Below are 6537 nucleotides of genomic sequence, written 5' to 3' on the forward strand. Positions count from 1 at the left end.
ATGTGGATGTAGAATCTAATTATACAAGATAATTTACCAACTGCAAAGAGGAGGTTATTTACAAAAAGCACTCAGGGGAAAGGGGAAAGGAAAGAAATACATGCATCTGATAATGTATGTGTGCATAAATTCCATTGTAGTATAAATTTGTAATAAATGTTACATTAAGTTGACATACAAATTTATATGAAATGTAAGTATCAAGGAAGAGAAAAAGTGAGATTGAAGACAAAACAAGAGAAGAAGAAAATAAATTAAAGAAGAAGGAATCAGAAAGGGAAAGCCAAAAAAGTGTTAAAAAAGGAGGAAGTAGAGAGATCTTCAAGTAGATAAAAAACATAGAAGGTACCAATGATATATACAATATTTAAAATCTGCATGGGTGTATTGACATTGATACTGACATGTCATTATGCATTCAAAAAACTAAATGTGAGAAGAAAGGTGGGAAAAGTAGATCTGCATAGGAGTGTAAAAAGGAAAAAAAGCCGGGAGTATGTGTATGAAGTATTGCTAATTATATTTTAGATATACTGTAAAATATATGATATATTACGTGTGGAATACTTAAACATAGACTTTGTAATATGTTTTATTTCGTACGATTGCAGGGTGCACCATTAATTCTAAAAAGGAATAAATGGTTCAGAGTACAGAAACTGAGTATATATGCACGAATGATGTCCTAAAACATTGAAAAAAAAATTAAATAGTGAACAGTTAGAAATATTTAAAAAGTCACCTTTTGAAAGCTTCTTGAATATGAAAATAACAAAAAGCCAATTGTTGTATCATATAATTAGAAGACAATGTAGCATGACAAGGAAGATAAACTTGATGGGGTTTTATGTCCTAAAACTCATAGATAGTAAATATAATGCTTTGATCGTTATTAATAAAGTGTTATTATTATAATTTTAGTAAGTGTTATTGATTATATTATTAGTTTTGTCTTAATAACCTAAATCTAATAAACTAACACTACAAGAAGGAGGGGATATGTCGACGCAGTACTGCTTCGGTAGATTCCCGAAATACGTCGGTAGAGGCTACGTCAACACCGAAACTGATGTTGGCAAAGACATTGTGAGAAATATGTTGGCATTGCCTCTCTCGACGTGATAACGGGATGACGTTGACAAAGGTTACTGTCGACACTCTCTTCGCCGACAAGGTCAACACGGCGACAGTGTAGAACTACTGACGCCTGTTGACAGCGTCACAAATACCTTATTACCAACGTTGCAGTGTGCGTTGGCGTTGTCTAGTATGCGACATTGGCAGTGTTATCAGATTTAATTTTTTTTTATTAATTAATGTAAGATTAATAAAAAATTAATTTATTTCTAACTTTTATTAATTAATGTAAACTTAATAAAAGAAATTTCTAAATTGAATTAGAATTAACGTAAAATTGAAAAACAATTACAAAAATACCAAATCAATTTTATTATTAATTGAAATATTAAAAATGTACACGTTCTAGGTAATTCAAATATGAATTACATAAAAAATATAAAGTAAAAATGAAAATTTAAACATAATTTAAAGCACGGACGCCAGTTTCTCAACTTCTGCACATTATCTCAACATCACTGTAGCTAGTATGATCATAGGGACATAGGCAGAATGTGCAAAGAGGAAAGTTGAACATTATTACGAGCTACATCAAAATAAATACAAGGTTGCTTCAAACAAAAACAACCTTACTCTAGTGGTTTCAGAAAATTAATTAGGAAGAGAGTTGCACAAAATGATGAGATCGAGAACCGAACAGGTAAGCCATAGAAAGTTTCTCACTTGCATATTACCTAATATGCAAGTAAGGAACTTTCTATGACTTACCTGTTCGGTTTTCGATCTTGTCATTTTCTACTCCTCTCTTCCTAATCAATTTCACCAGAGTTAGGGTTGTTTCTATTTCAAGCAACCTTGTGTTTCTTCGGACATGGCTTGTAATAATGTCCAATTACCCTCTTTGCACATGCTGCCCATGTCTCTATGATCAAACTAGCTATAATAATGTTCAACATCCCTTCCTCTAGTTGAGTTCCTCCATTGCAAACAACAAGTTTGATATCAATACAATAGAACATACATTTGTAGGAAATAATAGAACAACCATCAATATACATTCAAAAGCATCAACATACATACAACAGAACAACCATCAACATACATTCAAAAGCATTAACATAGATACAACAGAACAACCATCAACATACATTCAAAAGCATTAACATACATTCAACATCATCAACATACATTCAACATCATCGACATACATTCAAAAACATCGATAAATTCAACAGTATCAACATATATACAACAGAACCCAATGTCCAGATTTGCAATGTCCTCAATGTCTAGATTTGGAATGTCCATCCAACGACGTACCATTTTCTTCATTCTTTTTATTTCCAGTTGAATGAATGACTAATGCTTATTTGTGACCTAATGAAACATAGTGTACTTATAACCTGTGTAAACTAAACAACTTGTGGTTATATCCCTTGTTCTCTATTCAATATAAGTTGTAGATTTATCATTAGTTTGAAACTACAATATAAATTAAAATCTAAATGGTTTGAAACTTATTGAAAATTAAAGAACGACGACGAGAGAGACGTCATTAGTTTGAAACAAAAATGCAAACTTCTCCTCTCTTCGAAGACGTCGGAGCACGATGGATGAACGAGACGGGATGAAGACGCGGATCTTCGATGACGGTTTTATGCGATAGACAAACAGAGAGAGACGAAGATAGAGAGAGGCTCACCGGTTGGACAGAGAGAGACGAAGATGAGACGGACAGAGAGAGAGGAAGGCGATCACGTCTTTGAAATTTTAGTTCTACCTTTTTTAGGACTAAAACAAAATATATAAAACTTCCAAGGTCGTTATCTATGTGCCGAAAATAGTTAGAAAAAGTCCTGACTAATCACTAATGTTGTTGAGAGTAGATAAACTATTCCTGATGGTCCATGCATGGCGTCGGGGATCTTGCTCTGATACATAATTAATGTTCGAGTTTATCCTGATGTCTTGTGCAACCTGTTGGAAACTATATACTTATTTCCGACGTCATGCATGGAGCATCGGGGATCTTGCTCTAACACATAATAAATGTTCGAGTTTATCCCGACGTTTTGTGCAACGAGTCGGAAACTATATTCCTATTAACAAATGACTGTCCAATGTAAAAAACAACTGACAATGTATTTCCAGAAAAGAAAATCGACCAAGTTGAAGGACTCATAGTGTTCGTCACAAAAAAGCCAACAACAATGCCCTAGACTCATTTTTTTTCTTGAGGGGTCAAAAGTGGCCTATTAATGGTTTCTTTGTTTTGTTTTGGTCATAAGCATTTCTAGCTTAGGAATTTAAACTCCAAAGACTTGAGCCTACATTTATGGCATGGTCCCTTAGACATTTGCCCAAATTATAGTTTAGAAAGCGAGCTCATTGGAGGAAGGACTAAGGTCTAATCCAAAACGATCTAAAAGATGAACAATGCTTCCAAAAAGTGACGAATGTCTGTCCAATGTAAAGAACAACTAAAATGCAATTCCAGTAAGGAAAATGGGCCAAGTTTAAGGAAGCCTAGTGTTCTTCCCAAAAAAAAGGCCAACGATAATGACTCAGACTCATTTTCTTATTAGGGGTCAAAAGTGGTCCATTAACGGTATCTTTGTTTTGTCTTGATCATAAGCATTTCTAGCTTAGAAATTTAAAAGACTTGATTTCTACATTCCTAACATGCTCCCTTAGACATTTGCTTAAAGTATACGTTGGAAAACGAGCTCATTGGAGAAAAGACTAAGGTGCAACCCAAAATGGTCGAAAAGATGGACAATGCATCGAAAAAGTGGGGAACGTTTGTCAACCGTAAAAAACAACTGGAAATGAATTTCTAGCGAAGAAAATTAGGCAAGTTGAAGAACTCTTGGTGTTCATTATAGAAAAACGCCAATGACAACGACCAAACTCAGTTTTTTACTGCGAGGTCAAAGTGGTTCGTCAACAGTTTCTTTGTTTTGTCTTGGTCATAAGCATTTCTAGCTTAGGGATTTAAAGTGAGGAACGTTTGTCCAATGTAAAAAACAACTAGAAATGTATTTACAGCAAAAAAATGGACCAAGTTCAAGGACTCCTTTTTTTATTGAGGGGTCAAAAGTGGTCCGTCAACGGTTTCTTTGTTTTATCTTGGTCATAAGTATTTTAGCTTAGAGATTTAAACTCGAAAGACTTGAGTCTACATTCTTGGCATGGTCCCTTAGACATTTATTCAAAGTATAGTTTAGAAAGCGAGTTCGTTGGAGGGAGGACTAAGGTCTAATAAGCCCGTGAGTGACTAAGCTCAATCTCTACATGAAAAGTGAGAAAACATTTTCAAGGTGAACTAATAAGCTTTTGTGAGTGACTAATTATAAAACTGTTATTTGACAAATCTGAGCATGTGATAAATCGACATTAAATACATAAATACGTAAGCAAAGCATTAACGATAAATATTTTAAGAGAACAACTTCTTCAAATATTCAAAATGTATATTTATAAAAGCTAGCAAGACATTTACAACTAACATAAGACATTTACAACTAACATGACATCATTACATTGTATAGCGCACACCCAGTACAACCAACATTTATTAACTCTACGATGTAGTGGATCCCGTCCAGCACTCTCATCATCTTTGTCGTAGTGGGGCTCGCCCAACACTCACAAAAACTTCGTTGTCACGGAGTATACTCAACGTCAACAACTGAAAATAACCTTTGTACATACGGTATTCTCTAGCCATAGGCTCAAGATCTCAGTCATGTAGTTAATGAAAATTTCATAAATCATCTAAAAATATTAAAACATGTCTGTTTATCTTTCTCTTGCACCAAACTCAAAGTTTACTCAGCTCGTTCGTGAAAACCTGTAGTTCTTAAAAAAAAACTTGCTGATTCATGCTTTGCTTGAAACACTGTGGTTTAAATACTTTCCAGAAATTCAATATTCACGTGCCAACGTAAATTTTTATTAAGAAATCTAATATCGAAACTTATACTTGAAAATAGTCATGGAATTAAAATAATTTTCATAGCTTCATAAATAAACATGTAAATCATTCAAACATAAATAACAGTTATAAAAAATATTTTCAAAACTGGTTTTGTCACTCATAGTCTTGAGCTAGATCCTTGGTCTGTAAGCTTGATTTAACATGTCGCACTAAAGATGATGCTCAAGAATTCAGTGTTTAAGAAATAAAACCCTATTTCACATAACTCTCTACATTTTCCAAATTTTTAGTAGAAACTTCAAATAACCATAACTCCTTCAGTACTTAACCACAATAAGTATTTTTTATGTAAAAATGTTCATGTTGATGTCCTCTACAATTTACTTGAAGACATGTAAACCAAAATAATCTTAATTTGTTGAATCTCAACTCTTAATAATTAGGAAATTAAAACTAGTTTTCATGTTAGATCTTATTTTATTTTTTAGATTTGAATTTTTAAAAATTAGTCACTATGTCTTCATCCTGTCAACTAAACTAATTTCTTGTCATGAGCTCTAAACTTTTAAGAGTATTGTTCAATGGTAGATGGGATGAAAACAACCGTTATCATTGAACACATCTTTCGACCAACTTGTTTATCTAATTCAATCTAATATTTTCCCTCTTATGAATATTTAATTTCTTGAATTACATTATATCGTGATGGTTGTAGCAACCTTAATGTCATTACTATTGTTGAAGACAAAGATTTGTTATGGTTGTTGTCCCTTATTTATGATTCCTCTTTAGATCATGTTTCTGTTGTTGTCGACCATGTCCTATTTTATTCATCAAATTTTCTTATTTTTGGTTTTTAATACTCATATCTTCTATTCCAATTTACTTGCAAAGAAGTTGAGAAAAAAGATTTTGTCCCAAGGATCTTGGGACAGAGTGTGCAATCTCATCTTGCTCGCCCGAGAGAAAAAGTAGAGAAAGAAAGAAGTGAGAATCTTGGGCCAACTTTGAGCAATCTTGGACGAGATGAAAAATAGAGAGCAAATCCCGATGCTAAGGCACATGAGCATCTTGGTGCTTGTCGATCGAGTCAAAAGACATAAAGGTTTCGGAGTTGAGTCTTGATGAATGGATTTAGTTTGATGTTTGTTCTTTTTGTAGTCTTAATCTTTACGCGGCGAGCCATGGCCATTGCATGCAAGATGCTCACTAAGTCTCTGATCCTCGCATAGTTACTAAATCCTCATTAAGTATAAGTTTTCCTATTGCTTGCCAAAGTATAAGCGAAACAATAGATTTCCTAAGGAGTCTAGGGTCGAACACAGGGAATTGATACCAAATTTTAGTTATAAGGCTTACTTCTTCATCTAAACGGTATAAAATATCTATCTATACAGTGTAAAGTAAAGTATATCTAAGTGCTAAACCTACTATCGACACTAGAGAATCTATAAAAGGTGATGAGAATAGGGGAGAGATGGGCATGTGAACTAAGTTGTATTAAGAAAGAGTGAAGCAAT

The sequence above is a fragment of the Cucumis melo genome, chromosome 9 (genome assembly GCF_025177605.1).
Source record: "Cucumis melo cultivar AY chromosome 9, USDA_Cmelo_AY_1.0, whole genome shotgun sequence".
NCBI lineage: Eukaryota > Viridiplantae > Streptophyta > Magnoliopsida > Cucurbitales > Cucurbitaceae > Cucumis > Cucumis melo.